The sequence below is a fragment of the Camellia sinensis genome, unplaced genomic scaffold (assembly GCF_055761805.1).
Source record: "Camellia sinensis isolate YWXY unplaced genomic scaffold, ASM5576180v1 Unanchor1, whole genome shotgun sequence".
Taxonomy (NCBI): domain Eukaryota; kingdom Viridiplantae; phylum Streptophyta; class Magnoliopsida; order Ericales; family Theaceae; genus Camellia; species Camellia sinensis.
The window spans coordinates 44,084,521-44,097,649 of NW_028128987.1; positions in this window are offsets into that span (position 1 = coordinate 44,084,521).

The window sequence follows — 13,129 nt, forward strand, 5'->3', positions numbered from 1 at the left end:
ACGAAAAAGGAAATTAAATAAAAATAAAAGTGGAAGTTGTAGATAATTAAAAATCGAAGCTCATTCCAAAAACCACTATACATTAACGATCTATTTGAAAATTAAATAAAAAAGGAATTTTAATAGAAAACTAAATTGATTAAAAATGGAAGTAAAATAAAAATAAAAATGAAAGTCGCATAAAATTAAAAATGGAAGTTCAATCCAGAAACCACTATACCTTAACGATCTACTTGGAAATTAAATAAAAAAGGAAGTTTAATAGGAAAGTTAATTGAATTAAAATGGAAGTAGAATAAAAATAAAAATGAAAGTTGCATAAAATTAAAAATGGAAGTTTAATCCCGAAACCACTATACCTTAACGATCTATTTGGAAATTAAATAAAAAATGAAGTTTAATAGAAAAGTAAACTGAATAAAAATGGAAGTTGAATAAAAATAAAAATGAAAGTTGCATAAAATTAAAAATGGATGTTCAATCCAGAAACCACTATACCTTAACGATCTACTTGGAAATTAAATAAAAAATGAAGTTTAATAGGAAAGTGAATTGAATTAAAATGGAAGTAGAATAAAAATAAAAATGAAAGTTGCATAAAATTAAAAATGAAAGTTCAATCCAGAAACCACTATACCTTAACGATCTACTTGGTAATTAAATAAAAAAGGAAGTTTAATAGAAAAGTAAATTGAATAAAAATGGAATTTGAATAAAAATGGAATTTGAATAAAAATAAAAATGAAAGTTGCATAAAATTAAAAATGGAAGTTCAATACAAAAACCACTATACCTTAACGATCTATTTGGAAATTGAATAAAAAAAGGTAGTTTAATAGAAAAGTCAATTGAATAAAAATGGAAATTGAATAAAAATAAAAATGAAAGTTGCATAAAATTGAAAATGGAAGTTCAATCCAAAAATCACTATACCTTAACGATCCATTTGGAAATTAAATAAAAATGGAAGTTTAATAGAAAAGTAAATTGAATAAAAATGGAAGTTGAATAAAAATAAAAATGAAAGTTGCAAAAAAATAGAAATGGAAGTTCAATCCAAAAACAACTATACCTTAACGATTTATTTGGAAATTAAATAAAAAAGAAAGTTAAAAAGGAAAGTTAATTGAATTAAAATGGAAGTAGAATAAAAATAAAAATGAAAGTTGCATTAAACAAAAATTGGATGTTCAATCTAGAAACCACTATAACTTAACGATCTATTTGGAAATTAAATAAAAAAGGAAGTTTAATGAAAAAGTAAATTGAATAAATACGGAAGTTGAATAAAAATAAAAATGAAAGTTTCAGAAAATTAAATATGGAAGTTAAATCCAGAAACCACTTTACCTTAACGATCTATTTGGAAATTAAATAAAATAGAAGTTTAATAGAAAAGTAAATTGAATAAAAAAGGAAGTTGAATAAAAATAAAAATGAAAGTCGCATAAAATTAAAAATGGAAGTTCAATCCAAAAACCACTATACCTTAACGATCAATTTGGAAATTAAATAAAAAAGGAAGTTGAGTAGAAAAGAAACTTGAATAAAAAAGGAGGTTAAATAAAAATAAAAATGGTAGTTGCAGAAAATTAAAAATGGAAGTTCATTCCAGAAACCCCTATACCTTAACGATCTATTTGGAAATTAAATAAAAAAGAAAGTTTAATAGAAAAGTAAATTGAATAAAAATGGAAGTAGAATATAAATAAAAATGAAAGTTGCATAAAATTAGAAATGGAAGTTCAATCCAGAAACCACTATACCTTACCGATCTACTTGGAAATTAAATAAAAGAGGAAGTTCAAAAGGAAAGTAAATTGAATTAAAATAGAAGTAGAATAAAAATAAAAATGAAAGTTGCATAAAATTAAAAATGGAAGTTTAATCCCGAAACCACTATACCTTAACGATCTATTTGGAAATTAAATAAAAAAGGAAGTTTAATAAAAAAGTAAACTGAATAAAAATGGAAGTTGAATAAAAATAAAAATGAAAGTTACATTAAATTAAAAATGGATGTTCAATCCAGAAACCACTATACCTTAACGATCTACTTGGAAATTAAATAAAAAATGAAGTTTAATAGGAAAATAAATTGAATTAAAATGGAAGTAGAATAAAAATAAAAATGAAAGTTGCATAAAATTAAAAATGAAAGTTCAATCCCGAAGCCACTATACCTTAACGATCTACTTGGTAATTAAATAAAAAAGGAAGTTTAATAGAAAAGTAAACTGAATAAAAATAGAATTCGAATAAAAATAAAAATGAAAGTTGCATAAAATTAAAAATGGTAGTTCAATACAAAAACCACTATACCTTAACAATCTATTTGGAAATTGAATAAAAAAGGTAGTTTAATAGAAAAGTAAATTGAATAAAAATGGAAATTGAATAAAAATAAAAATGGAAGTTGCATAAAATTAAAAATGGAAGTTCAATCCAAACACCACTACACCTTAACGATCCATTTGGAAATTAAATAAAAAAGGAAGTTTAATAGAAAATTAAATTGAATAAAAATGGAAGTTGAATAAAAATATAAATGAAAGTTGCATAAAAATAGAAATGGAAGTTCAATCCAAAAACAACTATACCTTAACGATTTATTGGGAAATTAAATTAAAAAGAAAGTTAAATAGGAAAGTTAATTGAATTAAAATGGAAGTAGAATAAAAATAAAAATGAAAGTCGCTTTAAACTAAAAATGGATGTTCAATCCAGAAACCACTATACCTTAACGATCTATTTGGAAATTAAATAAAAAAGGAAGTTTAATGGAAAAGTAAATTGAATAAATATGGAAGTTGAATAAAAATAAAAATGAAAGTTTCAGAAAATTAAATATGGAAGTTAAATCCAGAAACCACTTTACCTTAACGATCTATTTGGAAATTAAATAAAAAAAGAACTTTAATAGAAAAGTAAATTGAATAAAAATGGAATTTGAATAAAAATAAAAATGAAAGTTGCATAAAATTAAAAATGGAAGTTCAATACAAAAACCACTATACCTTAACGATCTATTTGGAAATTGAATAAAAAAAGGTAGTTTAATAGAAAAGTAAATTGAATAAAAATGGAAATTGAATAAAAATAAAAATGAAAGTTGCATAAAATTAAAAATGGAAATTCAATCCAAAAACCACTATACCTTAACGATCCATTTGGAAATTAAATAAAAAAGGATGTTGAATAGAAAAGTAAATTGAATAAAAATGGAAGTTGAATAAAAATAAAAATGAAAGTTGCATAAGAATAGAAATGGAAGTTCAATCCAAAAACAACTATACCTTAACGATTTATTTGGAAATTAAATAAAAAAGAAAGTTAAATAGGAAAGTTAATTGAATTAAAATGGAAGTAGAATAAAAATAAAAATGAAAGTTGGATTAAACTAAAATTGGATGTTCAATCCAGAAACCACTATACCTTAACGATCTATTTGGAAATTAAATAAAAAAGGAAGTTTAATGGAAAAGTAAATTGAATAATTATGGAAGTTGAATAAAAATAAAATGGAAAGTTTCAGAATATTAAATATGGAAGTTAAATCCAGAAACCACTTTACCTTAACGATCTATTTGGAAATTAAATAAAAAAAAAAGTTTAATAGAAAAGTAAATTGAATAAAAATGGAAGTTGAATAAAAATAAAAATGAAAGTCGCATAAAATTAAAAACGGAAGTTCAATCCAAAAAGCACTATACCTTAACGATCTATTTGGAAATTAAATAAAAAGGGAAGTTCCGTAGAAAAGAATCTTGAACGAAAAAGGAAATTAAATAAAAATAAAAGTGGAAGTTGTAGATAATTAAAAATCGAAGCTCATTCCGAAAACCACTATACATTAACGATCTATTTGAAAATTAAATAAAAAAGGAATTTTAATAGAAAACTAAATTGATTAAAAATGGAAGTAAAATAAAAATAAAAATGAAAGTCGCATAAAATTAAAAATGGAAGTTCAATCCAGAAACCACTATACCTTAACGATCTACTTGGAAATTAAATAAAAAAGGAAGTTTAATAGGAAAGTTAATTGAATTAAAATGGAAGTAGAATAAAAATAAAAATGAAAGTTGCATAAAATTAAAAATGGAAGTTTAATCCCGAAACCACTATACCTTAACGATCTATTTGGAAATTAAATAAAAAAGGAAGTTTAATAGAAAAGTAAACTGAATAAAAATGGAAGTTGAATAAAAATAAAAATGAAAGTTGCATAAAATTAAAAATGGATGTTCAATCCAAAAACCACTATACCTTAACGATCTACTTGGAAATTAAATAAAAAATGAAGTTTAATAGGAAAGTGAATTGAATTAAAATGGAAGTAGAATAAAAATAAAAATGAAAGTTGCATAAAATTAAAAATGAAAGTTCAATCCAGAAACCACTATACCTTAACGATCTACTTGGTAATTAAATAAAAAAGGAAGTTTAATAGAAAAGTAAATTGAATAAAAATGGAATTTGAATAAAAATGGAATTTGAATAAAAATAAAAATGAAAGTTGCATAAAATTAAAAATGGAAGTTCAATACAAAAACCACTATACCTTAACGATCTATTTGGAAATTGAATAAAAAAAGGTAGTTTAATAGAAAAGTCAATTGAATAAAAATGGAAATTGAATAAAAATAAAAATGAAAGTTGCATAAAATTGAAAATGGAAGTTCAATCCAAAAATCACTATACCTTAACGATCCATTTGGAAATTAAATAAAAATGGAAGTTTAATAGAAGAGTAAATTGAATAAAAATGGAAGTTGAATAAAAATAAAAATGAAAGTTGCAAAAAAATAGAAATGGAAGTTCAATCCAAAAACAACTATACCTTAACGATTTATTTGGAAATTAAATAAAAAAGAAAGTTAAAAAGGAAAGTTAATTGAATTAAAATGGAAGTAGAATAAAAATAAAAATGAAAGTTGCATTAAACAAAAATTGGATGTTCAATCCAGAAACCACTATAACTTAACGATCTATTTGGAAATTAAATAAAAAAGGAAGTTTAATGAAAAAGTAAATTGAATAAATACGGAAGTTGAATAAAAATAAAAATGAAAGTTTCAGAAAATTAAATATGGAAGTTAAATCCAGAAACCACTTTACCTTAACGATCTATTTGGAAATTAAATAAAATAGAAGTTTAATAGAAAAGTAAATTGAATAAAAATGGAAGTTGAATAAAAATAAAAATGAAAGTCGCATAAAATTAAAAATGGAAGTTCAATCCAAAAACCACTATACCTTAACGATCAATTTGGAAATTAAATAAAAAAGGAAGTTGAGTAGAAAAGAAACTTGAATAAAAAAGGAGGTTAAATAAAAATAAAAATGGTAGTTGCAGAAAATTAAAAATGGAAGTTCATTCCAGAAACCCCTATACCTTAACGATCTATTTGGAAATTAAATAAAAAAGGAAGTTTAATAGAAAAGTAAATTGAATAAAAATGGAAGTAGAATATAAATAAAAATGAAAGTTGCATAAAATTAGAAATGGAAGTTCAATCCAGAAACCACTATACCTTACCGATCTACTTGGAAATTAAATAAAAGAGGAAGTTCAAAAGGAAAGTAAATTGAATTAAAATAGAAGTAGAATAAAAATAAAAATGAAAGTTGCATAAAATTAAAAATGGAAGTTTAATCCCGAAACCACTATACCTTAACGATCTATTTGGAAATTAAATAAAAAAGGAAGTTTAATTAAAAAGTAAACTGAATAAAAATGGAAGTTGAATAAAAATAAAAATGAAAGTTACATTAAATTAAAAATGGATGTTCAATCCAGAAACCACTATACCTTAACGATCTACTTGGAAATTAAATAAAAAATGAAGTTTAATAGGAAAATAAATTGAATTAAAATGGAAGTAGAATAAAAATAAAAATGAAAGTTGCATAAAATTAAAAATGAAAGTTCAATCCCGAAGCCACTATACCTTAACGATCTACTTGGTAATTAAATAAAAAAGGAAGTTTAATAGAAAAGTAAACTGAATAAAAATAGAATTCGAATAAAAATAAAAATGAAAGTTGCATAAAATTAAAAATGGTAGTTCAATACAAAAACCACTATACCTTAACAATCTATTTGGAAATTGAATAAAAAAGGTAGTTTAATAGAAAAGTAAATTGAATAAAAATGGAAATTGAATAAAAATAACAATGGAAGTTGCATAAAATTAAAAATGGAAGTTCAATCCAAACACCACTACACCTTAACGATCCATTTGGAAATTAAATAAAAAAGGAAGTTTAATAGAAAATTAAATTGAATAAAAATGGAAGTTGAATAAAAATATAAATGAAAGTTGCATAAAAATAGAAATGGAAGTTCAATCCAAAAACAACTATACCTTAACGATTTATTGGGAAATTAAATTAAAAAGAAAGTTAAATAGGAAAGTTAATTGAATTAAAATGGAAGTCGCTTTAAACTAAAAATGGATGTTCAATCCAGAAACCACTATACCTTAACGATCTATTTGGAAATTAAATAAAAAAGGAAGTTTAATGGAAAAGTAAATTGAATAAATATGGAAGTTGAATAAAAATAAAAATGAAAGTTTCAGAAAATTAAATATGGAAGTTAAATCCAGAAACCACTTTACCTTAACGATCTATTTGGAAATTAAATAAAAAAAGAACTTTAATAGAAAAGTAAATTGAATAAAAATGGAAGTTGAATAAAAATAAAAATGAAAGTCGCATAAAATTAAAAATGGAAGTTCAATCCAAAAACATCTATACCTTAACGATCTATTTGGAAATTAAATAAAAAAGGAAGTTGAGTAGAAAAGAAACTTGAATAAAAAAGGAAGTTAAATAAAAATAAAAATGGAAGTTCATTCCAGAAACCCCTATACCTTAGCGATCTATTTGGAAATTAAATAAAAAAGGAAGTTTAATAGACAAGTAAATTGAATAAAAATGGAAGTAGAATATAAATAAAAATGAAAGTTGCGTAAAATTAAAAATGGAAGTTCAATCCAGAAACCACTATACCTTAACGATCTACTTGGAAATTAAATAAAAAAGGAAGTTTAAAAGGAAAGTAAATTGAATTAAAATGGAAGTAGAATAAAAATAAAAATGAAAGTTGCATAAAATTAAAACTGGAAGTTCAATCCAGAAACCACTATACCTTAACGATCTATTTGGAAATTAAAGAAAAAAGGAAGTTTAATAGAAAAGTAAATTGAATAAAAATGGAAGTTGAATAAAAATAAAAATTAAAGTTGCAGAAAATTAAAAATGGAAGTTCAATCCAGAAACCACTTTACCATAACGATCTATTTGGAAATTAAATAAAAAAGGAAGTCTAATAGAAAAATAAATTGAATAAAAATGGAAGTTGAATAAAAATAAAAATGAAAGTTGCATAAAATTAAAAATGGAAGTTCATTCCAAAAACCACTATACCTTAACGATCTATTTGGAAATTAAATAAAAAAGGAAGTTGAGTAGAAAAGAATCATGAATAAAAAAGGAAGTTAAACAAAAATAAAAATGTAGTTGCAGAAAATTAAAAATGGGAGTTCATTCCAGAAACCACTATAGCTTAACAATCTATTTGGAAATTAAATAAAAAAGGAAGATTAATAGAAAAGTAAATTGATTAAAAATTGAAGTAAAATAAAAATAAAAATGAAAGTTGTTTAAAATAAAAAATGGAAGTTCAATCCGGAAACCACTATACCTTAACGATCTACTTGGAAATTAAATAAAAAATGAAGTTTAATAGGAAGGTAAATTGAATTAAAATGGAAGTAGAATAAAAATAAAAACGAAAGTTGCATAAAATTAAAAATGGAAGTTCAATCCAGAAACCACTATACCTTAAGGATCTATTTGGAAATTAAATAAAAAAGGAAGTTTAATAGAAAAGTAAATTGAATAAAAATGGAAGTTGAATAATAATAAAAATGAAAGGTGCATAAAATTAAAAATGGAAGTTCAATCCAAAAAATACTACACCTTAACGATCTATTTGGAAATTAAATGAAAAAGGAAGTTGAGTAGAAAAGAAACTGAAATAAAAAAGGAAGTTAAATAAAAATAAAAATGGAAGTTGCAGAAAATTAAAAGTGGAACTTCATTCCAGAAACCACTATATCTTAATGATCTATTAGGAAATTCAATAAAAAAGGAAGTTGAATAGAAAAGTAAATTGATTAAAAATGGAAGTAGAATAAAAATAAAAATGAAAGTTGCATAAAATTAAAAATGGAAGTTCAATCCAGAAACCACTATACCTTAACGATCTATTTGGAAATTAAATAAAAAAGGAAGTTTAATAGAAAAGTAAATTGAATAAAAATGGAAGTTGAATAAAAATAAAAATGAAAGCTGCAGAAAATTAAATATGGAAGTTCAATCCAGAAACCACTATACCTTATCGATCTATTAGGAAATTAAATAAAAAAGGAAGTTTAATAGAAAATAAATTGAATAAAAATGAAAGTTGCATAAAATTAAAAATGGAAGTTCTATCCAGAAACCACTATACCTTAACGATCTACTTGGAAATTAAATAAAAAAGGAAGTTTAATAGGAAAGTAAATTGAATTAAAACGGAAGTAGAATAAAAATAAAAATGAAAGTTGCATAAAATTAAAAATGGAAGTTCAATCCAGAAACCACTATACCTTAACGATCTATTTGGAAATTAAATGAAAAAGGAAGTTTAATAGAAAAGTAAATTGAATAAAAATGGCAGTTGAATAAAAATAAAAATTGAAGCTGCCGAAAATTAAATATGGAAGTTCAATCCAGAAACCACTATACCTTAACGATCTATTTGGAAATTAAATAAAAAAGGAAGTTTAATAGAAAAGTAAATTGAATAAAAATGAAAGTTGCATAAAATTAAAAATGGAAGTTCAATCCAGAAACCACTATACCTTAACGATCTATTTGGAAATTAAATAAAAAAGGAAGTTTAATAGAATAGTAAATTGAATTAAAATGGAAGTAGAATAAAAATAAAAATGATAGTTGCATTAAACTAAAATTGGATGTTCAATCCAGAAACCACTATACCTTAACGATCTATTTAGAAATTAAATAAAAAAGGAAGTTTAATGGAAAAGTAAATTGAATAAATATGGATGTTGAATAAAAATAAAAATGAAAGTTTCAGAAAATTAAATATGGAAGTTAAATCCAGAAACCACTTTACCTTAACGATCTATTTGGAAATTAAACAAAAACAGAAGTTTAATAGAAAAGTAATTTGAATAAAAATGAAAGTTGCATAAAATTAAAAATGGAAGTTCAATCCAGAAACCACTATGCCTTAACGATCTACTTGGAAATTAAATTAAAAAAAAAGGTTTAATAGAAAAGTTAATTGAATTAAAATGGAAGTAGAATAAAAATAAAAATGAAAGTTGCATAAAATTAAAAATGGAAGTTCAATCCGGAAACCACTATACCTTAACGATCTATTCGGAAGTTAAATAAAAAAAGAAGTTTAATAGAAAAGTAAATTGAATAAAAATAGAAGTTGAATAAAAATAAAAATGAAAGCTGCAGAAAATTAAATATGGAAGTTCAATCCAGAAATCACTATACCTTAACGATCTATTTGGAAATTAAATAAAAAATGAAGTTTAATAGAAAAGTAAATTGAATAAAAATGAAAGTTGCATAAAATTAAAAATGGAAGTTCAATCCAGAAACCACTATACCTTAACGATCTATTTTGGAAATTAAATAAAAAAGGAAGTTTAATAAAAGAGTATATTGAATAAAAATGGAAGTAGAATAGAAATAAAAATGAAAGTTGCATTAAACTAAAATTGGATGTTCAATCCAGAAACCACTATACCTTAACGATCTATTTGGAAATTAAATAGAAAAGGAAGTTTAATGGAAAAGTAAATTGAATAAATATGGAAGTTGAATAAAAATAAAAAAGAAAGTTTCAGAAAATTAAATATGGAAGTTAAATGCAGAAACCAGTTTACCTTAACGATCTATTTGGAAATTAAATAAAAAAAGAAGTTTGATAGAAAAGTAAATTGAATAAAAATGGAAGTTGAATAAAAATAAAAATGAAAGTCGCATAAAATTAAAAATGGAAGTTCAATCCAAAAAGCACTATACCTTAACGATCTATTTTGAAATTAAATAAAAAGGGAAGTTGAGTAGAAAAGAATCTTGAATGAAAAAGGATATTAAATAAAAATAAAAATGGAAGTTGCAGATAATTAAAAATTGAAGTTCATTCCAGAAACCACTATACATTAACGATCTATTTGGAAATTAAATAAAAAAGGAAGTTTAATAGAAAACTAAATTGATTAAAAATGGAAGTAAAATAAAAATAAAAATGAAAGTCGCATAAAATTAAAAATGGAAGTTCAATCTAGAAACCACTATACCTTAACGATCTACTTGGAAATTAAATAAAAAAGGATGTTTAGTAGGAAAGTAAATTGAATTAAAATGGAAGTAGAATAAAAATAAAAATGAAAGTTGCATAAAATTAAAAATGGAAGTTTAATCCCGAAACCACTATACCTTAACGATCTATTTGGAAATTAAATAAAAAAAGAAGTTTAATAGAAAAGTAAACTGAATAAAAATGGAAGTTGAATAAAAATAAAAATGAAAGTTGCATAAAATTAAAAATGGATGTTCAATCCAGAAACTATTATACCTTAACGATCTACTTGGAAATTAAATAAAAAATGATGTTTAATGGGAAAGTAAATTTAATTAAAATGGAAGTAGAATAAAAATAAAAATGAAAGTTGCATAAAATTAAAAATGAAAGTTCAATCCAGAAACCACTACACCTTAACGAACTACTTGGTAATTAAATAAAAAAGGAAGTTTAATAGAAAAGTAAATTGAATAAAAATGGAATTTGAATAAAAATAAAAATGAAAGTTGCATAAAATTAAAAATGGAAGTTCAATACAAAATCCACTATACCTTAACGATCTATTTGGAAATTGAATAAAAAAGGTAGTTTAATAGAAAAGTAATTTGAATAAAAATGGAAATTGAATAAAAATAAAAATGAAAGTTGCATGAAATTAAAAATGGAAGTTCAATCCAAAAACCACTATACCTTAACGATCCATTTGGAAATTAAATAAAAAAGGAAGTTTAATAGAAAAGTAAATTGAATAAAAATGGAAGTTGAATAAAAATAAAAATGAAAGTTGCATAAAAATAGAAATGGAAGTTCAATCCAAAAACAACAATACCCTAACGATTTATTTGGAAATTAAATAAAAAAGAAAGTTAAATAGGAAAGTTAATTGAATTAAAATGGAAGTAGAATAAAAATAAAAATCAAAGTTGCATTAAACTAATATTGGATGTTCAATCCAGAAACCACTATACCTTAACGATCTATTTGGAAATTAAATAAAAAAGGAAGTTTAATGGAAAAGTAAATTGAATAAAAATGGAAGTGGAATAAAAATAAAAATGAAAGTTTCAGAAAATTAAAAATGGATGTTCAATCCAGAAACCACTATACCTTAAGGTTCTACTTGGAAATTAAATAAAAAAGGAAGTTTAATAGAAAAGTAAATTGAATAAAAATAAAAATGAAAGTTGCATAAAAATAGAAATGGAAGTTCAATCCAAAAACAACTATACCTTAACGATTTATTTGGAAATTAAATAAAAAAGGAAGTTTAGTAGGAAAGTAAATTTAATTAAAATGGAAGCAGAATAAAAATAAAAATGAAAGTTGCATAAAATTAAAAATGGAAGTTCAATCCAGAAACCACTATACATTAACGATCTACTTGGAAATTAAATAAAAAAGGAAGTTTAATAGGAAAGTAAATTGAATTAAAATGGAAGTAGAATAAAAATAAAAATGAAAGTTGCATAAAATTAAAAATGAATGTTCAGTCCAGAAACCACTATACCTTAACGATCTACTTCGAAATTAAATAAAAAAGGAAGTTTAATAGAAAAGTAAATTGAATAAAAACGGAGGTTGAATAAAAATAAAAATGAAAGTTGCATAAAAATAGAAATGGAAGTTCAATCCAAAAACAACTATACCTTAACGATTTATTTGGAAATTAAATAAAAAAGAAAGTTAAATAGGAAAGTTAATTGAATTAAAATGGAAGTAGAATAAAAATAAAAATAAAAGTTGCATTAAACTAAAATTGGATGTTCAATCCAGAAACCACTATAACTTAACGATCTATTTGGAAATTAAATAAAAAAGGAAGTTTAATGGAAAAGTAAATTGAATAAATATGGAAGTTGTATAAAAATAAAAATGAAGTTTCAGAAAATTAAATATGGAAGTTAAATCCAGAAACCACTTTACCTTAACGATCTATTTGGAAATTAAACAAAAAAAGAAGTTTAATAGAAAAGCAAATTGAATAAAAATGGAAGTTGAATAAAAATAAAAATGAAAGTCGCATAAAATTAAAAATGGAAGTTCAATCCAAAAACCACTATACCTTAACGATCAATTTGGAAATTAAATAAAAAAGGAAGTTGAGTAGAAAAGAAACTTGAATAAAAAAGGAGGTTAAATAAAAATAAAAATGGAAGTTCATTCCAGAAACCCCTATACCTTAACGATCTATTTGGAAATTAAATAAAAAAGGAAGTTTAATAGAAAAGTTAATTGAATAAAAATGGAAGTAGAATATAAATAAAAATGAAAGTTGCATAAAATTAAAAATGGAAGTTCAATCCAGAAACCACTATACCTTACCGATTTACTTGGAAATTAAATAAAAAAGGAAGTTTAAAAGGAAAGTAAATTGAATTAAAATGGAAGTAGAATAAAAATAAAAATGAAAGTTGCATAAAATTAAAAATGGAAGTTTAATCCCGAAACCACTATACCTTAACGATCTATTTGGAAATTAAATAAAAAAGGAAGTTTAACAGAAAAGTAAACTGAATAAAAATAGAAGTTGAATAAAAATAAAAATGAAAGTTGCATAAAATTAAAAATGGATGTTCAATCCAGAAACCACTATACCTTAACGATCTACTTGGAAATTAAATAAAAAATGAAGTTTAATAGGAAAGTAAATTGAATTAAAATGGAAGTAGAATAAAAATAAAAATGAAAGTTGCATAAAATTAAAAATGAAAGTTCAATCCA